Source organism: Sardina pilchardus, chromosome 3, assembly GCF_963854185.1.
Source record: "Sardina pilchardus chromosome 3, fSarPil1.1, whole genome shotgun sequence".
Classification (NCBI taxonomy): domain Eukaryota; kingdom Metazoa; phylum Chordata; class Actinopteri; order Clupeiformes; family Clupeidae; genus Sardina; species Sardina pilchardus.
In genome coordinates, this window is record NC_084996.1 from 1,331,099 (window position 1) to 1,343,598 (window position 12,500).

The 12,500-nt window shown below is 42.6% G+C and overlaps 1 protein-coding gene across 1 annotated transcript in view; it reads left to right on the top strand.

Annotated features, from left to right (window-relative positions):
- LOC134076324 (tumor necrosis factor receptor superfamily member 13B) overlaps nucleotides 1-269 on the top strand; it is a 6,001-nt gene extending 5,732 nt beyond the window's left edge. Inside the window, exon 5 of the mRNA XM_062531314.1 lies at nucleotides 1-269. This exon is cut by the window's left edge and continues 415 nt beyond it. The gene's annotated coding sequence lies outside the window, so the exon portion shown is untranslated.
- Nucleotides 270-12,500: the final 12,231 nt, after the last annotated feature.

The window sequence follows — 12,500 nt, forward strand, 5'->3', positions numbered from 1 at the left end:
GCGACACGGATGTCTATCAAATGCGTCTGTGCATAGCTTACATATATATAACTGGAGAGCGTGACTATTGACTAAGTCCCGACCTCCATTCAAATGAATGGCGGAGGCTAGGCTAGTAAATCCGGCCAATTCATAGTCAACGCCATATTGAACACTGGAGCTCTGATCCAGCGCCAGTCGGCTTTGACCATGCGCAAAGTTCCAAAGCTGGAAATGACGCATGGACCTACATTGACTTCTATTGGACATTCTGTAAAAAGAGAGTCATCCTTCCGTTCAGAGGGTGGCGATAATGCACATACCTTGCTTGCCATGTAACAAGAAGAAGTAAAAGTTGCTCAGGAACGATGGGGTGTGAAGTGTTCTAAATGTATAATAATAATGATGATGAGGTGTGAAGTGTTCTAAATATATAATGATGATGATGGTGTGAAGTGTTCTAATATAAAGTGATGATGATGATGAGGTGTGAAGTGTTCTAATATATGACTAGAAAATGTAATTCCATGGAAGGAATTACCATTGCATGTAAATGCAAAAAGGTTGCTGTGTAAAAACATTTTATCAGTTAAAAATAAGACAACAGCCTATGACACAGAATAGATAAATAACAACCCAATCACAGTTCCGCTGAAATTACTTGGAAACCCACATTTAAAAAGTGATTTATGAAAATGCATTAAAATTGTGGATAGTTAGCCTTGGCTATTTTGGAAAATAGCTCTTCATTTATTAGAATAAAAGACTGAAATGAAGTTGCCAACTTCAAACGAGTTGCAAGCACTGACACTTTGTTTAGTAGGCTACTGAAGTTCACCTACAGTGAAACTACTGGTAGGATAGCTTACATAAATGCAGGTAAAAAGTATACATCGGCTTAGACCCCATTGGAATACGGTATTACTATAAGTCATGATGGTTGGTATTAATAAGCATATCAATGGGGATATAATTATTATACTATAGAGGGAAAAGGCAGAGGGGGAGAGGGAAGTAGAGGGAATTGAAAGACAGGACAGGGAGAGAGGGAAGGAGGGAGAGTTGAGAGAGACAGAGGGAGAGGGGAGAAGAAGAGTTGTACGGCATGACACAAGAGAAGTCCATGACAGCGCTAAGCTATAGCAGCATAACTAAGGCATGGTGGAGGGTAGTCAGCGCTATGCTAAAGCAGCATAACTAAGGCATGGTGGAGAGTAGGTAGCGCTATGCTATAGCAGCATAACTAAGGCATGGTGGAGGGTAGTCAGCGCTATGCTATAGCAGCATAACTAAGGCATGGTGGAGGGTAGTCAGCGCTATGCTATAGCAGCATAACTAAGGCATGGTGGAGGGTAGTCAGCGCTATGCTATAGCAGCATAACTAAGGCATGGTGGAGGGTAGTCAGCGCTATGCTATAGCAGCATAACTAAGGCATGGTGGAGGGTAGTCAGCACCAGCACAGGTGTGGTCAGTAGCCACCATGGGACGCATGACTGGGGCACCACAGCAGAGGTGGTCCGATCCAATAAGACCCTGAAGTGGTTGAAGTTCCACACTGCACCATACCTAATTATGGGAAGCACTAAAGAGATATGTTTTAAGTCTAGACTCAAACATAGGGAGGGTGTCTGCTAATCGAATTGAGGGAGGAAGATTATTCCAGAGGAGAGGTGCGCGGTAACAAAAAGCTCTGCCTCCTACTGTAGTTTTTGAAATTCTTGGAGTTACAAGAAGTCCAGTATTTTGTGATCGTAAGGGTCTAGGTGGATTATATGGGACTAGAAGATCTTTAATATATTCGGGTGCTCTGCCATTTATGGCTTTGTATGTTAGAAGTAGAATTTTAAAGTCAATGCGACTTTTAACAGGTAACCAATGTAGAGATGCTAGGATGGGGGAAATATGTTCATATTTTTTGGTCCTAGTGAGTGTGCGAGCAGCTGCGTTTTGTATAAGCTGTAAGCTTTTTAGACAAGTATTACTGCAGCCAGCGTATAGCACATTACAATAGTCTAGCCTGGAAGTGACAAAAGCGTGGATTAATTTTTCAGCGTCTGGTAAGGATAAGGACTTCCTTATCTTAAAATGAAGTTTTTGTGATCTGCTTTATGTGACTATTGACTTCTTGATCAATTATAACTCCTAGATTTGTAACACTTGTGGATGAGGTCACAGAGAGATAAGATCACTATATGTAACTTGTGATGTGGATAGGATGTCCCTAATCTTTTTAGAACCTAAAGCCATAACTTCTGTTTTATCTGAGTTCAATAGCAGGAAGTTATTAGTCATCCAAATTTTAATGTCTCTCAGACATTCACTGCAAAAAATGGCTTGTCTAATAAAATCTAACCAAGTGTTTTAATCTTAGGCTATATCAAGTCAGTATGAAAACACTTACCTAGTGCTTTCTTTTGATATAATTTCACTTAATTTAAGAAAAAAATGTCTTATTTGAAGTCAATTCTTCCTGAAAATAAGAAAAAATGATCTGCCAGTGCAGTAAGTAAATTTGTCGTAAAACAAGCAAATTTATCTGTCAGTGCAGTAAGTCAATTTATCTTGATAAGACTCCTTAAAATAAGTCAAAGTTTCCTTAAATTAAGTGAAATTATCTTTTGAGAGAGCACTAGGTAAGTATTTTCATACTTAAAACAATACAAAATAGATTATTTACCTTAATATAAGATAATTACACTTGGTTAGATTTCATTTTTTGCAGTGTTGAGTTTGGAGTTATATCAACAAAAGTGAAACGTGCCTGTCCATTCGTACCTCCTAAACCAGATGAATGAAACCAAGATGGGGGACAAAATAGACATGCAGTTTGCTATATAAACCACTTCTTTGATATTTTACAGCATATCATGCAAGCAAGTGATCATCAGAAGCGATCGCTACCTGTGGCAGCATTCACATCAGACGAGCAATAAAAAAAAATCACCAAATTTTGCTGGACTTTCAAGTTAAATTTCAGACGTGGTATGCTGATGATATTGGACAATTCGCCAGGTATCAGATATGGAAATATGCAATATACTGTATTCTGTGCTGTTAACGTTTGCAAAATAGTGATTTTTGAAAATCGACTCGTAAAGAACGGGACTTTCAAAATATGGTCACAAGATCGAATGCAATATAAAACAATTATCATTTTAATTTTAGAATCCTTATTAATGGCAACATTGTACACTGATAGATAGATCGATACTTTATTGATCCCCAAGGGGAAATTCAAGATTAAACCCTCGGTGTACTTGTTTTTCCAGTGTGGGTATTTCTCTTACCCCTTGCTTTCAAGTAAAAATGCTTGGTTTTAAGGGTCATCTAGGCTACCCCTTCCCCTTAACCCTACCCCTCGATCCAAATGAGAGTTAGGACTCAGCCTATGCACTCACTTGAGCGCACAGAGCTAAGGGGGAAGAGGAAGGGTAGAGATAGAGACTTGGGACTCTAACAGTATCAAGTTCAATGTGTTTTGGAAGAAGTCAAGTTGCTGCAAAATGTAATGTATGACCTCTTTGCTCCTGTGTTCCAAAGACCTATGAGAACAGAACTTTTCCAGATCAGGGGGGCGCTGTGGCACAGCAGGCTACAGCGTCCGTACCATCTACGGGTCCGAGTGCCCACGGGGACCCAGGTTCGAATCCGGCCTGCGGTCATATCCCGATCCCGCCCCATCTCTCTCTCCCACTTGTTTCCTGTCTACCTCTTCACTGTCCTATACTAATAAAGGCAAAAAGGCCAAAAAACATACTTAAAAAAAAAAAAAAATTCCAGATCACAGAACCGGGAACTGTTCTCCCCCTGGCAACACCTACAGTAGAACAGGAGAACCCTCTTGCACCAGAGTTACATACACAGCCGGAATCAGCATCTCTGTGAGAGTGTGTGTATGCTTATGGAGTCATGTCACTTGCTCTATGGCACTGTGTGTGTGTGTGTGTGTATTGCATTGAAAGAGTTTGGTTCCAAAACGCCATATCGTCCATTTGAATGAATTTTCATGAATATTGTTTTTTGCATTTTGTTTTCCAAGTCGTGTCAGTAGAACTCACTGCTACTTGATTGCTCTTGACTCAATAAAAACAACAAAACTACTATTATTAGTATTGATATTACCTGAAATACACAACTAAATAACGTGACTTTTTTAATGTTTTTGAAAATATAGCATTTTGTACCCAAACTGCATTCCAGAGAATAAGAGGCCAGACGAGAGAGAGAAGAATAATATTATATTTTCCTGCTCTTGGTATCCATGGAGATCAGAGTGTCCCTGGAGCCGAGCGCTGCTGCCACATGCTAAGTACTGATTCAGTACACAGATGCACACACACACACACACACACACACACACACACACACACACACACACTGATTCAGTACACAGATGCACACACACACACACACACACACACACACACACACAGATTCAGTACACAGATGCACACACACAGACACACACACACAGATTCAGTACACAGATGCACACACACACACACACACACTGATTCAGTACACAGATGCACACACACACACACACACACACACACACACACACACACACACACACACACACACACACACACACACACACACACACACACACACACACACACACACACACACACACACACACACACACACACACACACACACACACACACACACAGATTCAGTGCACACGCACACGCACACACACAGATTCAGTACACAAATGCATACACACACGCACACACACACACACACTGATTCAGTACACAAATGTACACGCACGCACAGATTCAGTACACAAATGCATACACACGCACACACACACACACACACACTGATTCAGTACACAAATGTACACGCACGCACACTCGTACACACTCTCTCACACACACACCTAGTACACCAGTGTCCATGCGCGCACACACACACACTCACCAACTACACCAATGTGCACACACACAAACCTAGTACACCAGTGTTCACACGTGCACACACGGAGTACACATTTCGTTGTACATGTACAATGACAATAAAGATTCTGTACAACACCGATGGACACGTGCACGCACACACACACACACACACACACACACACACACACACACACACACACACACACACACACACACACACACACACACACACACACACACACACACACACACACACACACACACACACACACACCCTCCTCAAGCACTCATGGACCTTCACATAATCAATCACAAATACACACACCTTCACGTGGTTACAAATACATAAACCTGTTCATGCATGTCTGCACACACACACGGTTGAACACCAGGAACAACTCATCTCAAGCCACACACACGTCTGTTTGGGATTTGAAATGAGTGTTGATGTTTCACTTCTGTCTCTCCTTATCCTGTCTTTTCTTCTTCATCAGTCCTCTACACACACACACACACACTTTTTCCATGTCTTTCTCATTCATCATTCATGTCCACAAGGGCTAGTTAGGATGCTAATATGTGTGTGTGTGTGTGTGTGTATGTGTTTGAGATGAGGGCTGGTTAGGGTGGTAGCAGGGTGTGTGTGTGTGTTGAGGGATAGCTAAGATGATAGTCAGAGGGTGGTGGTGTGTGTGTGTGTGTGTGTGTGTGCAGTGTGGTGTGATGAGGGTGTAAACAGGGACTCATTCACTTATAAAAAATATAGTTTACAGCATACATCATATACAACAGACCTGCCAAGACAACACACACCACACACCACACACACACACACACACACAGATGACCATGTCTCTCTACACACACAGGAAAACAGGAGAGAAACACTCCAGAAACACTCACACTGATGTTGCAGATGAGAATCACACACACACACACACACACACACACGGTTGGCCTTTTCCCTCAGATGAGTGGTGTTGGAGCCGTTTTTGATATTTATGTTTGCAAATCATTTTCAGTTATTATTATTATTGATAAAATGCCAAAGACATTAGAATGATATTTATGTTCATGAAATATGATTTAGAATGATGGTGAATATGATTTAAATGTATGGAACTTTAAGTTAAACCTGTCTAGCTAATTGAGTGACGTCTGGCCGTCTGATTGACGGAGAATCAATTATAGGGCTGGCACACCTCTGGCCAGGTAGAGCGGAAGTGGCAAACAATTTTTGAACCGCGTGAATGCGATAGAGGTTTGTTTGTTTTGTACTAGTCAAAGTTTAGTAAAATAAATTTCTATAATCTAAAAAGACGCGCGTTGTCCGGTGTTATCCGCTCTCTGAAGCGGCCGCCGAAAGGCTGCCACTACATCAAGTTGAAAAATTGCTCACGGAACGTCGGACAAGCTGGAGAACTTTGTGGATTACTATATGGATTTATTGGATTATACCCGTGGATCTACTTTGAACTTCGAACATCGACAGCTTGTTTCGTGAGTAACCTGACGGTTTGCATTGTCTACAGACCCAGGTACGATCAGACATTACCGAAAGACTTTGAAATGTTTGATGGGACAATACAATTGCGCAATCGTTGAAACCTAAACTAATGAAGCCTCATTGAGATCCCGACCTGTTGACTCAAGGTGGACACTGTTTTAGGAATACATCTCATAATTAACAAAGACTAAATATAACTTGCAATTAAGCATTACGAGCCTGTCCTGCAAGCAACGCAGTCTCACGAACAGGCAGCAGAACATTAAACTGCGATGTAAAACGGAAAACGTTACGCAGATGTGACTGAATCAAAAGGAGTAACATAAATTGTGATAAAGTGAAATAAGATAATTGCAATCATGTCTGATCACGAGAACGAACAACCCGAACAAACTCCTGAGACGGCCAAACAGACAACACCTGTTTTTAAAGAGCTAAGCGCAACCCGTCGCGGCAAACTTGGCCATTGCACTCGCAAAATGAATGAAATTAACGAAATGGTTTGGCGGGGCACTGGCGAAGGCAATGTTGAAAAAGTGAAAGAACAACTAAGTGTATTCCATCAAATCCTTGACAAATTTAAAATCAGTCATGAATCTGTGCAAATATTGTTAACTGATGATGTAAAAGAAAACGAAAATATTGATTGGTATGAACCAAAGATTGCAAAGTTTAATGAATTCATTTCTCAGACTGATATCTGGTTGGAACGTAAGCTGACTGACATACAATCACGTGACATTGCTGACACTGTTGACGTGACTGATAGTGTGTCAAGAATATCTAAAGCTGACTCAAAGGCATCATCATCCCATTCAACACGCATTCAAATTGCTGTGGATAAAGCTGGTTTAATGGCCCGAGCCAGATCCTTGAGAGAGAAACATGAAATGGAAATGGACAGAGTTAAGTTACAAGCTAAAATGGAAGCATTACAATTAAGAGAGGACCTTTCAGTCACTGATGCAAAACTACAGGCCTTGGAGGAAATTGAACCAATAGAATCAACATTAAGGAAAACTCTCAGGTCTGAGGATGACATGAATGCTTACCTGGAGAAATACATGGATCAAAGACCACACCGATCAGAGGAGCCATTGGAGGTCAAATCAGTAGAAAGCAGCAGAATTACTGGCATGTCTCAGATGGATTTTGTGGAATTAGGAGCAATACCTAAAACACCATTTCAGAAAGCTATACACGTACATCAGAAGTTAACGGCGGCGCCACAGCCACCCACTGCTGCGGCTAGAAGGGCACATTTACCAAGCCGACGAATTTACAGAACTACTGAGACCCAACCAAGAAGATCACAATCTACTCCTGGAATGGAACCACCAGAACCCCCAGATAGCACAGACCTGACAAATCTGCTTGTATCTGTTCTAAATCAAACATCGCTTCCAAAGAAGGAGGTTCCTGTGTTCAATGGTGATCCCCTGGACTTTCAGTTGTTCATGCAAGCATTCAAACACAATGTTGAAGACAAGACTGACAGTAATAAAGACCGATTGTACTTTTTGGAACAATATACAGTTGGAGGGCCAAAAGAACTTGTCAGAAGTTGCCTTTACATGGACGCTGTAACTGGTTATGCTGAAGCAAAGCGCCTGCTCAAGCACCACTTTGGCAATGACTTTAAAATCACGACTGCCTATATGGAGAAGGCCTTAAACTGGAGTGTAATTAGACCAGACGATGGAAAGTCACTTCACAGTTATGCTCTATATTTAAGAAGTTGCAGTAATGCTGCCCGAAACTTTCGCTATATGTCAGAACTCGACCTGCCGTCTAATATGAAGCAAATTGTGTCAAAACTGCCATACAAACACAGAGAGAGATGGAGAGCGGTGGTATGTGACATAACGGAACAGACCCAACAGAGACCTACATTCAATGACCTCGTCAGGTTTGTTGAAAGACAGGCCAAGATCATGCAGGATCCAGTCTTTGGCAACATTCAAGATGCCCATAGAGAAGCAAAGGCGAGAGCACCTACAGCGAGCTCGTCCTATGTTAAATCTGGCAGCAAGCAGAGCTTCGCCACTGCGGTTTCTCCAGTCATCACTGTTGCTAACGCCAACATCAAAGAAACTGGAAATCAAGTTTCCAAGAATTCTACTCCTGTCAATGCAAAAGATGCTTTTTCTAAACCCTGTGTTTTCTGCAAAGGAGAGCATACAATGGAAACATGTGAAACAATATTAAAACTCCCACACAAGGAGAAAGTTGAGTTTCTCAAGAAACATGGATTTTGTTTTGCCTGTTTGATTAAAGGACATCTTAGTAGAACATGCAAGAAACGTCTGACATGTCGCTCATGCGATAAGAAACACCCTACCATCTTGCATATTGGGAATTGGCAGCAAGATGGCGCCACATATGCTAAAACACCTGCAGTAACCACGAACAAAACCAGCTGTGGCACAGCTGTTCAGGCCAACTCTGTCACTGTCACCATGGCACCAACTGGTCAAACAGGGGCCGGCAATACTGACCACAAACTGGCTATTGTACCTGTAAGAGTGAAGGCGAGCAAGGGTAGTTACTCCATCGAAACGTATGCATTCTTGGATCCCGGGAGTTCCGCAACCTTCTGTACAGAGAAGCTAATGGAACAACTGTCTGTCAGAGGGAGGAAAACAGAAATTCTACTTCAAACAATGAATTACGAAAAACCAGTGAAAACATATAAACTGAGTGGACTGGAAGTAAGCAGAATTGATGGTGATGACTTCATAGAACTTCCAGAGGTCTTTACACAACATGCCATTCCTGTGAATCATCAGAACATCCCGAAAGAAGAAGACCTGAAACAATGGCCTTACCTGAATGCGGTCAAATTGAAGTCCATTGAAGCTGATGTTGGTCTGTTGATTGGTGTGAATATTCCAAAGGCCATGGAACCACTGAAGGTCATCAACAGTCAAGACAATGGCCCATACGCTGTCCTGACACATCTTGGATGGATAGTAAATGGACCACTGGGAATCAGCTCACATGTTGACGAACACGGTCGACCACAGATAACAACCAATAGGATATCAGTGGCTCGTTTGGAGGATCTTTTGATTCAACAGTACAAACAAGACTTTCCAGAATTGACCTATAAAGAGAAAACAGAACACTCATTTGAGGACAAGAAGTTTCTGAAAATTATGAATGAATCGATCAGAAAAAAGGATGGTCATTATGAGATCAGACTTCCTTTCCGTAAGGATGATGTCTGTATGCCTAACAATAGGCAAATGGCTGAGCAAAGAACCTACAGCCTTAAGAAAAGATTCGAAAAGGATGAGTCATTTAAAAATGATTATGTGTGCTTCATGAAAGACATCTTGGAGAAGGGGCATGCTGAGATGGTACCTGAAGAACAGCTCCTCCGGACTGATGAAAGACTCTGGTACATTCCCCACCACGGAGTGTACCATAAGCAAAAGAAGTCAATCCGGGTGGTCTTCGACTGTACTTCAGCCTACCAAGGTACATCTTTGAATGCTGAGCTGCTACAAGGCCCAGATCTTACGAACACCTTATTAGGTGTATTGCTGAAGTTTAGACAGGAACCCGTAGCTGTGATGGGGGACATTGAAGGAATGTTCCACCAAGTGAAGATTCCTGAAAACGATGTGGATTTCCTGAGATTCTTGTGGTGGCCGGGTGGCGATACTACCCAAGAATTAAGAGAGTTCAGAATGACTGTGCATCTTTTTGGTGCTGTTTCATCTCCCAGCTGCGCAAACTTTGCTCTCAAGCAGACCGCTGAGGACAATGAAGGAAAAGCTGATGCCTTGATACTCAACACCGTCCGTCATAGTTTTTATGTGGACGATTGTCTGAAATCTGTTCCAGATGAGAAACAAGCCATCAGTTTGGTCCAGAATCTTAAGATCATATGTGCAACTGGAGGATTTAAACTCACCAAATGGTGCAGTAACAGCCGTTCTGTCCTCGCATCTTTACCTGTAGGGGAGAGAGCAAAAGAAGTTAAGAACATTGACCTTGAGAAGGATAAGCTTCCTGTAGAGAGAGCCCTTGGCATGCGGTGGGATGTTGAGTCCGACACATTCTTCTTTGACATCACTCTGAAACAGCAACCTGTTAGTCGAAGGGGAATTCTGTCCGTGCTCAATTCTGTTTACGATCCCCTGGGATTCTTATCACCAGTTCTGCTCACAGGAAAACTGATACAGCAGGAGTTGTGTAAGATCAACTGTGGATGGGACGAAGAAATCCCAACTGCCCTTGCATCAAAATGGAGCGAGTGGCAGAGAGATCTTCACATGATCTCCAACTTTAGAATACAGAGATGCTACAAACCAGTGGATCTTGATGTCACTGACGTCCAGTTGCACCACTTCTGTGACGCCTGTGAGAGAGGCTATGGGACTGTCAGTTACTTAAGACTTACATGCAGAAGTAGACCACCTCACATTGCATTTGTGATGGGGAAATCGAGGGTTGCACCCTTGAAAATAGTGACAATTCCCAGACTGGAGCTCACCTCAGCAATTTTGGCTGCTCGGATGGACAATATGCTCAAGAAAGAACTAGAACTTCCGATCTCAGAATCCTTCTTCTGGACAGACAGTACTTCTGTTCTGAAGTACATCCTGAATGACACACAGAGATTCAAAACTTTTGTGGCAAATAGGGTATCTGTGATTCGCGATCTGACAGAGAAATCTCAGTGGCGTCACATTAAGACTGATCTCAATCCAGCAGACAATGCGTCTAGAGGAATGCGAGCAGAGACTTTTCTGAAAGTAAACAGTTGGCTTAAAGGTCCAGACTTTCTGGCCAAATGCGAAGCTGACTGGCCGAAGCTTTCTACAGAACCACCGACACTTTCTGACAGTGACTTGGAGGTAAAGAAAAAAGTTGTAGCTTTTGCAACAGTAGCCCATGAAAATCCTCTGACTCACTTTATTGAATACTTCTCGTCTTGGGACAAACTCATCAGATCTACAGCCTGGCTCTTGAAGTTCAAAAGGACTCTGAGACACTTGATCCAACTGAAGCAAACAGGTACCTCACAGAGTGTGAAGGTGAAATCAGAACCTGCAGACCGACAGCTATCCACACAGGACCTCACAGACGCTGAGGAATCACTCGTAGCTTATGTTCAACGGCAAGCCTTCAAGGATGAAGTGAAAGCCTTACAAATAGGCCAAGCTGTAAGAAGGAGCAGCAGACTCTACAAATTGGACCCCATGATTCATGACGGAATATTAAGAGTAGGAGGCAGACTGAGCAAGCTGGCTATGACTGAGGAGATCAAGCACCCAGCCATTCTGCCTAGTGATGATCACCTCTCAAGACTTCTTCTGAGCCATACCCACCATCTCGTAGGTCACTGTGGAAAAAATCAGATGCTTTCCAAACTCAGGACGAAGTACTGGATACTCAAAGCCAATCAGGCTGCAAGGAAAATAACCCGTGATTGCATATTCTGCAGACGATGGCATGGTACTGCTATGAAACAGAAAATGGCTGACTTGCCTCTCGTACGCATAACACCAAATCTTCCCCCGTTCACGCACACTGGCTTGGACTACTTTGGGCCCATAGAAGTCAAGAGTGGCCGTAGCCGGGTGAAGAGATACGGAGCCTTGTTTACGTGCCTTGCCAGTAGAGCTGTACACCTAGAGATGGCCTACTCTATGGATACCAGCTCATGCATTTCAGTGTTGCGAAGATTCATCTGCAGACGTGGTCAGGTAAAGGAAATCATTTCAGACAACGGAACAAATTTTGTGGGCTCAGAGCGAGAATTAAAAGAAGCACTTGCTCACTTAAACATGAGTAAGATCCAGAATTCAATACAGGAAAAGGGCATCAAATGGACGTTCAATCCGCCTTATGGTTCTCACCACGGCGGCGTGTGGGAACGCCTTATCCGAATAATAAAGAAAATCCTCTACTCAATCACAAAGGAGCAAACTTTAGATGATGAATGTCTTCAAACTACTCTGTGTGAAGTAGAGGCGATTCTGAATGCTCGTCCCATTACGGAAACATCTGGAGACTTTAAAGATCCTGAACCCTTAACCCCAAATCACCTGCTTCTCTTGAAAGGGAAGCCCATTCTTCCACCTGGGCT